Source organism: Vicugna pacos, chromosome 15, assembly GCF_048564905.1.
Source record: "Vicugna pacos chromosome 15, VicPac4, whole genome shotgun sequence".
Lineage (NCBI taxonomy): Eukaryota > Metazoa > Chordata > Mammalia > Artiodactyla > Camelidae > Vicugna > Vicugna pacos.
In genome coordinates, this window is record NC_133001.1 from 59,983,343 (window position 1) to 59,994,190 (window position 10,848).

General features: G+C 49.5%; 2 long non-coding RNA genes across 3 annotated transcripts; one reads left to right on the forward strand and one right to left on the reverse strand.

Moving 5' to 3' along the window:
- Positions 1-6,433: 6,433 nt before the first annotated feature.
- Positions 6,434-7,887, reverse strand: LOC140685952 (uncharacterized). The gene is made up of 2 exons (XR_012059422.1): positions 7,735-7,887; positions 6,434-7,245 (listed from the first exon to the last, which is right to left on the reverse strand). It is a non-coding gene; the product is annotated as an uncharacterized lncRNA (long non-coding RNA).
- A 96-nt stretch (positions 7,888-7,983) lies between these two features.
- On the forward strand, positions 7,984-9,976 carry LOC140685951 (uncharacterized). 2 transcript variants are annotated; one of them, XR_012059420.1, is made up of 3 exons: positions 7,984-8,049; positions 8,450-8,741; positions 9,476-9,976. It is a non-coding gene; the product is annotated as an uncharacterized lncRNA (long non-coding RNA). The 2 variants fall into 2 exon arrangements; XR_012059421.1 differs by lacking the exons at positions 7,984-8,049; positions 8,450-8,741 and adding an exon at positions 9,003-9,072.
- The last annotated feature ends 872 nt before the right edge of the window (positions 9,977-10,848 follow it).

Below are 10,848 nucleotides of genomic sequence, written 5' to 3' on the forward strand. Positions count from 1 at the left end.
GGTTATATAATAATTCCTAATAAATTGGTGGATGTTGACTACACTGCACGTCAACACTGATCACATCACGTGCTGATGGAATGACGTGCTCTCGTCTCCTAGGGCTGCTATAAAAATGACCACAAACCAGGTGGCTTAAAGCAACAGGAACGTACTGTCCCATAATTCTGGCGGCCAGAAGCCCTAAATCGAAGTGCCAGCAGCTCCCACTCCCCCTGAAACCCATAGGGGGTCCACTGCCTCTTTCTGGGCTCTGGCGATTTGCTGGCAACCTTTGGAATCCGTGTCTGCAGCTGCGTTGACTCCTGTCTCCCAGGAGTTCTCTCTGCCTGTCTTCTCTTCTCGTAAAGATACCAGTCGTGTTGGAAGGGTCCATCCTAGTGACTTCATCTTAACTCGATTACGTCTCCAAAGGGTCTGTTTCCAAGTAAGGTCACATTCATATGGACCAGACCTAGGGTTCTGCCAGGTCTGTGCAGGGGACACCGCACAGCCCACAGCACAACTATGTAGACTTTCTATGGTAGACACTAGTAGACACTAGTAGACACCTACACTAGTAGTCACCTACGCCTACGCTATTTCTTCCATATTTTTTTTTAATTCTTTTCTCAAGGATCCCAGGCTGTACCATACTTGTAATATTTTCTGCCAAATGACCTGTTGTAGCAAATGCAGTCGCCCCTCTGTCCCCATGGGGCTGGTTCCAGGACCCCCGTCACACCGCAGTCTGTGGGTGCTTGAGCCCCTTGTATAAAGCAGAGCAGTAGAGCCAGCCCCTGCATCCAGGGATCTGGGTTGAGAACGGTCCTTTCCTGAGCACTCCCTCTCCAGGGCTTTCTGCTCTCCTTCCCCCACCACACAGCTGTTGTCTGCCCCACGACACTGCTGACACGCAGACGCTCAGCTTACGTGCCCCGGCGCTGGGCGGTGTTTCCTGCAGTCGGTACCTCGCTTGTCCTTGACTTTCTCTCACCTGCCTTTGAAGTACACTCTCTGTAATCTACCAGAGGAAGAGCATGTGATGGTCAGGTTTCCCGAATCCTTGAATTTTTCTTTTTTTTTTTTAGTTTTGACTCAGCAGATTGTGTCTTTTTTTAAGTAACTATAGGAATGAAACTGAGTAATTTTAACATAACAGAACTTTTAAATTTCTGATCTATGGTCACAGATGACAGATTCAAAATTGATGAGAAACTTGCTCCTGACATAACAGATGGTGTCTATTGGACTGTCTGGTGGGCAACTTGACTTTAAAAGAAACTGAAAACTCAAATTGCTCATATCAATACTTAAAAAAAATTGAAGTGTGGTTCACTTACAGGTATACAATGCAGTGTGGATCCCTGAATTTTTGAAAATTCTTTTACTCTATGTATTTCACAGTCATTTGATAACCTGGCTAGGTATAAAATTCTGCATGGTAATATTTTTCCCGTCAAAATGTGAAGGTAAGTCTTTGCTATCATCTCGCATGGATGACTTCCTTAACGAGGCCAAGGCCCTTCCAATTTGTGACCTCTTCCATAGATTTGAATTTTTTCACCTTTCTTTCCGTGGAAGTCTTTAGTAAACCCTTTTCTACTTTTTCCATTGCTAGGGGTGTGTGTGTGTGTGTGTGTGTGTGTGTGTGTGTGAGAGAGAATTGAGACAGAGAATTGTTTAATGTGACTTCTCATATTTTTAATTTTAATAGCTGTTTCTTTTTTTAACATTTTTTATTGATTTATAATCATTTTACAATGTTGTGTCAAATTCCAGTGATCAGCACAATTTTTCAGTCATTCATGGACATATACACACTCATTGTCACATTTTTTTCTCTGTGAGTTATCATAACATTTTGTGTATATTTCCCTGTGCTATGCAGTGTAATCTTGTTTATCTATTCTACAATTTTGAAATCCCAGTCTATCCCTTCCCACCCTCCACCCCTCTGGTAACCACAAGTCTGTATTCTCTGTCCATGAGTCTATTTCTGTCCTGTATTTACGCTTTGTTTTTGTTTGTTTGTTTGTTTTTTAGATTCCACATATGAGCGATCTCATATGGTATTTTTCTTTCTCTTTCTGGCTTACTTCACTTAGAATGACATTCTCCAGGAGCATCCATGTTGCTGCAAATGGCATTATGTTGTCGGTTTTTATGGCTTAGTAGTATTCCATTGTATAAATATACCACCTCTTCTTTATCCAGTCACCTGTTGATGGACATTTAGGCCGTTTCCATGTTTTGGCTATTGTAAATAGTGCTGCTATGAATGTTGGAGTGCAGGTGTCATCCTGAAGTAGATTTCCTTCTGGATACAAGCCCAGGAGTGGGATTCCTGGGTCATATGGTAAGTCTATTCCTAGACTTTTGAGGAATCTCCACACTGTTTTCCACAGTGGCTGCACCAAACTGCATTCCCACCAGCAGTGTAGGAGGGTTCCCCTTTCTCCACAGCCTCTCCAGCATTTGTCATTTTTGGATTTTTGAATGACGGCCATTCTGACTGGTGTGAGGTGATATCTCATTGTAGTTTTGATTTGCATTTCTCTGATAATTAGTGATAGTGAGCATTTTTTCATGTGCTTTTTGATCCTTGGCTGCTTAACATCACTGGAGAGCAATTGGGCTGGGGGGGTGGTGTGGGGAGCCCGTGCATTTTAGGACTGTGAACGCACTTTGATGGAACAGGCGCTACGTGATTTCCCCAGAGAACTGCCTTCAGTCTCTTGCCTGGGTGTACACGCCTGGGGGGTGTGTTCTAGGAGTTAAAATACTAATTGTCCTTGGGTGTGTCTTTAATGTAAGATTTAAAGACCACCCTATTCTCAGGGCCTCAGTCTACTTCCCTGTAAAGTAAACCTACATTCTCTTCTCCAGAGACATGGGTGAGGCCAAGAGGAGGCTGGTCAGCATGGTGCTGAAGGCATCGGGTCGGGAAGGGTAACCAAGGGCACGGCTGCTCCACGCATGGACGCCCCACCAGCGCGCCTGCCCGTGGCTTTCCTGCTCAGCCCCGCACCTCCGTGCTGCCAATGACCAGCGCTTCCTGCCACCTCGGAGGTTCTGCTTGGCCCGTCAGCTTGCTCCCCTTTGACATCAGCCTACACAGGTGTGTTATTTGTGGCTTCCTCCTTCCTGCTAAATAAATGATGTCTTCTCCATCCACATTTTTCCATTTTTCCTTCATCCTTTTGGTTGCTATGGATTTCAAGATTTTTTTTTTCTAATTCCCCACTATTTTAGGAAGAAGGATATGTAAATACATGGGGCCGATCCACCATCATTAACCAGAAAACTCAACTAAGGTTTATCTTTAATTTGACTGGAATGTGTTTTAGCTCATGGTGTGAGGGGAAGACCTGCATTTTATTTGTTTGTTCGTCTGCTTCATTTCAAATAACCACCCACTTCCACCAGCAGCACTTGTGGAACAAGGCTCTGCTTTCTCAGTGACAAATGAGGCTTCTCTTAAAATGTTGTGAGCTCTGTAATACGCGCTAGACCCTGTTTCAGAGCTTTCTCCTTCTCTTTTTAATAGCATTGTTTTCTTTCTCGGTATTAAAATTGTACTATTTTAAGCTTTGAAAAATATAGAAAAATTACAACAAAGAATATAAAAACTCCCCTCTTCCCACTCCTCTGTGTTTATCTTTCCCAGGATTCTAATGCACATATGCACAATTTAAACATAAAACTGGAACTTGTCGCATGTATTATTGGGCAATCCTCCTTAGTCACTTAACACTAGATAGTAAACTCTTTCTGCATTCATTATTTTTTACAACATGCTTTCTAATTGCTTACGAGTATTGTATTGTAACTCTGCCATCATTTGCTTCTTTAAATAGTTTGCCAACACTGGGTACTATGTAAATTTTAAGTTGTCCGCTTCCAGTTCAAAATGGATCCTTCCTTTTAAGCTGCATTTTTGAATGGCTTGTCAATGAACTTTTTCCCTTAATAAAATGACTATGCTTCAATAAAAAAGAAAGAAAGAAAGGTTCAAGAAAAGGTCACTTTGAAACTGTGAAGGATGAACTGGAAAGGAGACAGACCAGAGGCAGGAGAGCACGGTGTACGGTATTGGTGCAGGCGAGGTGAGAAATGGCAAGGTCCACATAAAGTCATGGCGGACGGCATCGCAAGAAAGGAGAGCACTTCATACGCAAAGGAAAGGGGGGCAGGTCTTGACGATCAAGGGACCAGGAAATAGATTATAGAAAGTAGAGGGGGAAATTCTAGGACAAACTCCGGGCTTTTCATTTTAATAACAAATGAGTGATGTTTCTGTTTACAGGAGGAGATGGGTACAGGGCAACACTAATTAGCCTCTTCAGGTGCTTGTCTTAATGCGCACAGTGCACACCCAGGTGGAAGCGTCCTGAGGCCCGCCAGGAGGCTGCGTCTAAAAGTTTAATACAGCAATCCAGAGCACACGTGAATCTTTGGGATTTGCAGCCTGGAGGTGGTGAGTGAAGCTACAGGTGGATACAATCACATACGATGTGTGTAGCCCAGGAGGGTATATAAAAGCGCAGACTCAGTCTGGAGAACGTCTGCAAATAACTGGCAGTGGGGGTGAGCAGCGGAGGGAAAAGCAGGCATCCCCTGAGAATGGGGATCTAGAAAGAAGGAGAGAACCCAGGGAGGAGGAAACGACAAAGCGCCGGAGGCAAGGAAGGCTGGCGCTCCCGCGGGGGGCTTCCCTCCTCGGGGCATCTGTGACCTTGGGGAGGGCGCAGCCGCACAGCGTGGGGAAGGAGCCACAGGGCCTTCAGTGCTGGCTTTTGTTTTGGTTTTAAGTGACTTGAAGATTTTTTCACAGAGGAAGAAGCAGTGGAACAACAGAATCAGAGAGGAGTCAGGCCCGTCTCATCTCGATTTTAAGGAAAATGTTTAAGTTTCAAGGAAACAGTTAAGTCTCAGAGGCGTCAAGGGGTCAGTAAGCCCACACAGCGAGACAGTCCCGGCTGCCTGTCGTCCACCTGCCCGCCTGCGGGTGGACTTGCTCGGCTAGTTGGGGTTCTGAGAATAAGACACAGCCTCTTCAGACTTCTTTCTTATTCACTTACTTACACTGTGTTTTAGAGACAAATTGTATCAAGGTTGGAGTAACCGTGTTTTTTTGGACAGGATGGCCTTGGCACCAGGCACTTGTCACAGGACCCTAAAATTTCTTCTGGATCAGCCGTGTAGCTGTGACACCGAGGTGTGGGGCAGGTGGCAGAGACACAGACGCTCCCGCCCCGTCTGTTGTCTGGAAATCCGCAGGGCGGGTGGATGAGTCGGTTTTGCTGTTCACGCCTGGCGCGACCTAGATGCAGTCTGAGATAAGCTTCAGGCAAAGCCCCTTTTCTGAAGTTTCTGACAAGCTCCTGAAATAGTCACCAGCTCTTCCCTCGGGGATCGGTGTCACCATAATGCAACGATCCTTTGACAGGACTGGTGTTAGTCTGTGGACACGGTGCCAGTGCTGTTTCCCGCCTTCATGAAGCCTGAGTTCCCCAGCCTCTTCCCTGCAACCCACGCCGTTGACTGAAGTCTGAGCATTTCTCTCCTCCTTCCTCACCTGTTTCCTGCTGGTCCACGTGCGGGGTCGCCACGCTGCGTAGCGGAACCTGCATCACAGGTGACGCTGCAGGCAGCTGAGAATAAAGTCGGTGGGTGTGGGTCTGGGACGTCCAGCCTCCGTGAGGGGAGAGGAACACAGGGTCTGCCAGACACTGGGAGCGCTGGGCCCCGCTCCGCCTGACCGACAGGTAGCAACTCCCCTCGCCCTCAGACAAAGCAGACACAGCGCCACCGCCTCTGATTCACACGGGGAGAGACGGGGCCAGGGATGACGCTCCGGGATGTGCGGGCCTCCACCTCCACGCCGGCCTGCGCTTCATGTCAGAAAGAGTCCTGTGCAGGCGGCGACTCCTCCGTGGGTGGTTGCTCTGCACCTGTCTCCGGATCCTTCCTTTCAGGAGATCTTTCATTGCTATCCTCCCGATAAAAATTAAAGATCACGCTTTGTGTATGAAAAGGAATATGTGTGTGTACATGTCTGACTGAAACATGATGCTGTGCACCAGAAACTGACACAATGTTGTAAACTGACTCTACTTCAATTAAAAAAAAAACACACTTTTCCCCAACACTACTGACTAAGGCCATCTGCAGGTCCCGCACCCCAAAAGATTCTAGCAAAACTCTCTCTAAGAATTTTCACGTGGTGAGTGTCATTAACAGCATTTTAGAGATGGAGCTGGCCCACAATTAACAAAAGCTTCAAAGAACGCAGCCCTCATTTGAACAATGCAGAAAGTGTGAGGAATTTCAAATTCAAAATGACAGACATCCTGCATGCTTAGGTGCTCCTGTGCTTTTACTGCAGGACTGGAGTGTCAAAATTCCAGCTTCTTGTCGGAATATTAATTAATATTTAAGATTCATTAAGCTGGTTTTAGTGATTTATTTCATTCTGTAATTAGATATTATAATTAGATTATCTCTATCAGATTTTCAGCTTTCCTTTAATCAGAAAATGTTCAATAAATACAGATATAAGTTCATCAAGTTACAACACGCCGTTTGAACTCAGCGATAAATCTTGTTTTGAAATAATTGAACAACGGCCCAGTGGTGGCGTGGTATTTTGTTTTTACATGAATACATATTTTCTAGGTGGTCAATGCGTCCCAGTGGTATTTTGGGACCTTTGTTAAGTGACATAACGGCCTCATGGTGTTAAATTTTGACCTTCAGAATTCAGAGGAAAATTTATGGACAGCACCGTACACTGCTCGGCTCTGTCATTTATGGCCGTCCTAAAGAATGGCTCCTTTCCGTACGCAAGTACCTCCTTATGGAAGACAGCATAGAATAAGATCTATGTAACACACTGGACGAGAACCAGCTAATTGGTCCCTGTCCTTTGTTTCCGTTGCTGCACAGGGATGTGGACATGCGTGTATAAGCCAACCCGGAAGGCAGGAAAAGGCAGCAGGGCTGTGCCCATTTGTAGATGCTCCGATAATCCCGCTTAAGGAGAGACTGCATCTGTCTACTTTGCTATAAATTGAGCAGAACGGCAGGGTTGATTCCATGGATCACGTAAACTAAAAATCGTGGCATGGAGATGAGATCAGAACGCTTTCGGTCTGGATCCGAGCAGGGCAGGCAGGCTGATGTTTCTCACTGGCGCTGGCCGGGCAGAGGCTGCTCCCAGAGCCGCCCGGGATCCCTGAGCTTTCGCATCTGACCCTCAGCCTGGAGAGAGAGCAGGGTTTCAAGTCAGGAGCACTTCTCCACGCTTTGGGCCTACTTTCTTGTTAGAGAAATGAATATCGTATTTTCTTAAACATAAATGTGGACATATGGTCTGACACATGCTCTGAAAATGGGGCAGAATATTTGAAGTCAGGTCTGTTGCAGTCAGTCGGGACATATGGGCACCGTTCAGAGGGATTCTGAATCTGAATTTCTGATTCCGTGCTGAGGCCCAGTAGCCCCTGCGTCTCTGGCTGCCCGATGCCGACGCCCCCCGCCCCCACTCGCTGAAAGCCGTTCCCGGTGCCGGGTGCCGATGTACACAGAGCAAACACAGCCCTGGCCGGGGGCTTCTCGCCTAGACCCTTCTGCAATATGAAAACAGACTGAATTTGATTGAAATGATGATTTTTCCACCTTCTTAGAGGAGTTGTTGAGACCACGTGGGGATTAATATTTTCAGCCTTGGGAAGTCAGGCAAGAAGTTACCCGTGAAAACGTGCCCTGCTGTTCACTTGGCACCAGGGAGGGGTGGAGGGGGGAGCAGACCCTCCCCACGAGGTGACATGGGGGCCCAGGAGCGACGGCCTGCGTGCAAGGGGCCGGGGCCTGGGGAGGACTCCCAGCGGAAAGAGAACGTAAGCTCAGCACCAGTTACTGGAATGTGATACAGAAAGCGGCCGGGCGACCCTGAGTCACAGGAGAGCCCAGCGTTCTGGAACCAGGGAAACAACCAGAGGCTCACGTTGCTGCGGCAGGCGCGGCCGATCTAGACGTCTGCTCTGCGCGCTACTCCGGAACAGGGTTTGTCCTCGCCCCCGAGGAAGCAGGGAAAGGACAGGGGAGGGCAGACGGACCCGTCTCCCCTGCGTGCCGCCTGGGAGGGGCCCTGGGCCGGGGACCATCACAGCGTCACTGGAAGCTGGGGTTGGAAGCTGAGGGAGGCTGGCCCTGGGGGACCACCCTGCGGGCTGGGACACGCCGGGCGCTTGCGCACAGCTGGGGGGGACGGCCGCGCCCTGGACCCCGCGGCGGTCGGGAGAACCCCGGACGGCGACCTCAGAGAGCGCGGAGTCCAAGTCCGCTTTCATCTTCAAAGCTGGTACTTTTGAAGCTGCGTCTTGTCCTTTTAATTTATAAAATATGACAGGCTTTCTTTTTCACCCAGTTTCACGATTGAGTCTCTCCTCTCACTCATTCTAAGGGCTGCGAGGCGGCTGGCCGGCTTGGCCGCGCAGCTCCCCTGGGTGCCCGCCCGCGTGCTCGCGGCCCCGACGTAGCTCCGGGCCCAGCCCCACCGCGCCGCAGAGCTTCGCGCTCACAGAGTCGACCCCGGACTCCACGCGTCTCCCCGCGGGGTTGGAAGACGCACGGCTCCTCCGCAGGACACTTCCCGGCGCCGGTCCAAGAACGAAACCTCCGCCGCCTCCCACGCGCGCACGGCTGCTGGAGGGAAGCGCGGAACACGATTGAAACCACGAATTTCTACCCGCACGGTTAGAGGGCCCTGCCTTCATGCGGCCGCGGGAGCCCTGACAAGGGAGAACCCACTTTAGCTCAGGCGGGCGGGGCGCGCTCTGAGAGCAGGGGCCTTGGAGATGAAGCGGAAGGAAGAGGAACCAGTCACACAGCGAGCAGAGGAAGGTGTTCTAGGCGCGGAGGAGCCCCAGCCGACATCCTGAGGGCAGAGGAAGAGCGACGGCTCAGGAATCGCCCAGAAATCGCCCAGGAAGAGCGACGGCTCAAGAATCGCCCGCGGCCCAAGAATCGCCCGCGGCCAAAGTCGGAAGGGTGGGCGGGGCGCGGGGCTCGGAGACGCAGCGCAAGGTGGGCTCTCGGGTGACAGTTCTTGGACTCAAGATCCTAGCCATACAATTTATTCATTTATTTATTTTAAGATTGAAGCACAGTTACAATGTGTCAGTCTCTGGTGCACAGCACAATGTCCCAGTCATGCATACACAGGCATATATTGTTTTCGTATTCTTTTTCATTAAAGGTTATTATATTGAATATAGTTCCTTGTGCTGTACAGAAGAAATTTGTTTCTTTATCTATTTTTATATAGAGTGGCTAACATTTGCAAGTCCCAGACTCCCAAATTTATCCCTTCCCACCCCCTTTCCCCGGTAACCATAAGATTGTTTACTGTGCCTGCGAGTCTGTTTCTGTTCTGTAGAGGAGTTCATTAGTGTCCTCTTTTTTCTTTTTTTCCTTTTTCTTTTTTCAGATCCCACATATAAGCGGTATGCAGAAGAAGAAAGAAAAACAGCAGCCCTGCAATTTACGACGGAGAGACCCTGGGAAGGACGTCCCCGCCTTCGCGGCCGCGCTGTCCGTCGGCGCTGCTGCGCGTCTGGGATGGGCTGCCGCCGCCCAGAAGCTGGGTCCTCACCTGCGTTTAATTCTAATTAATGTGAATGTAAAAGCTGAGGCTCAGTTCAGTTATTGGAAAAATCTCAAATGTGTTTAGAACAACTTGAGAATGCGAACCGAGTTCTTCAGCTGTCAATCTTGCGAAACCCAAATGCAGATGAACAGTTTCTGGTAAGAAACTGTTCTGGCGTCTTTGTCGTGAGGCGCCCCAAAGTGTAAGATACACGCTTCACCTGGAAGACGTGCTACGGAAAAAGAATGTAAACATCTCGTTAATCATTTTTATATAGGTTAAGTGTTGAAATGATTTTTATGTATTGGGTTAAGTAAACAAATATATTACAAACAAACTTCACCCCTTGCATTTTAGTGCTGTGAATGCGGCTGCTAGAAAATTGTCAACAACCCACGTGGCTCACAGGATGTTCCTAAAGGACTGTGGTGGTGGAGACCTCAATGTCCTCATCCCTAAAGCAGGGGACACAAAAGGGCCCGTCTCGCAGCTTTATGTGCCGGATGAAGGGGTGACGTGCGTGAGTGGAGCGTCTGGCTCCGCCCTAGATGTCAGCAAAATATTCAGCATCGGCCTCATTACAATGAAAATTCCGTCATCGATCCTCTAAGTGTTCTTCTCGCACCCCCTCCGCTCTGCACACCCGCGTCATCTCCAGGGCTCGTCCGTTTTTCCTCTTAGACGTTCCTCAGCCTCTCCGGCCTCGGCACCTCTACTTCATCCATTCGGTCCAAGTGCCTGTCATCTCTCACTCGGACGGCTTCATGCTTCCTAAGCTGGTCTCCCGGTGCTCTGCCCCACAATTCTGTGCACTCCATCCACAGCATCTGTTGAAAATGAACGTGTAGCCCGGTTCAAGGCCCCCTTGCTCTGGGGGTAGAAATCCCCGCACGCGCGGGAGCTCCCGCTGCGTTTCTGGCCCGTCGGCGGCTGGGCTCCGACTGCGCAGCCAGCCCGGGCTCCCTTCCCCTGCTCAGGCGCGTGGCCCTGCACAGCCTGTGTCCGGAACATGTCCCCCTTCTGGTTAACACCCGCTTGCCCTCCGGACCTCCGCTCGAGGGGTCCGCGCGTTCCTTCCCCGCATCTGGGGGGCAGAGATCCTCCGTGGGAAATCTTCCCGGCCCTGGCCTTTCCCTTCCCCGCGCTGTTCAGAGTGAGGGATGGCGCCTGAAACCCCAGGGCCCCTCCACCAGAGCCTGGGGGGCAGGGGAGAG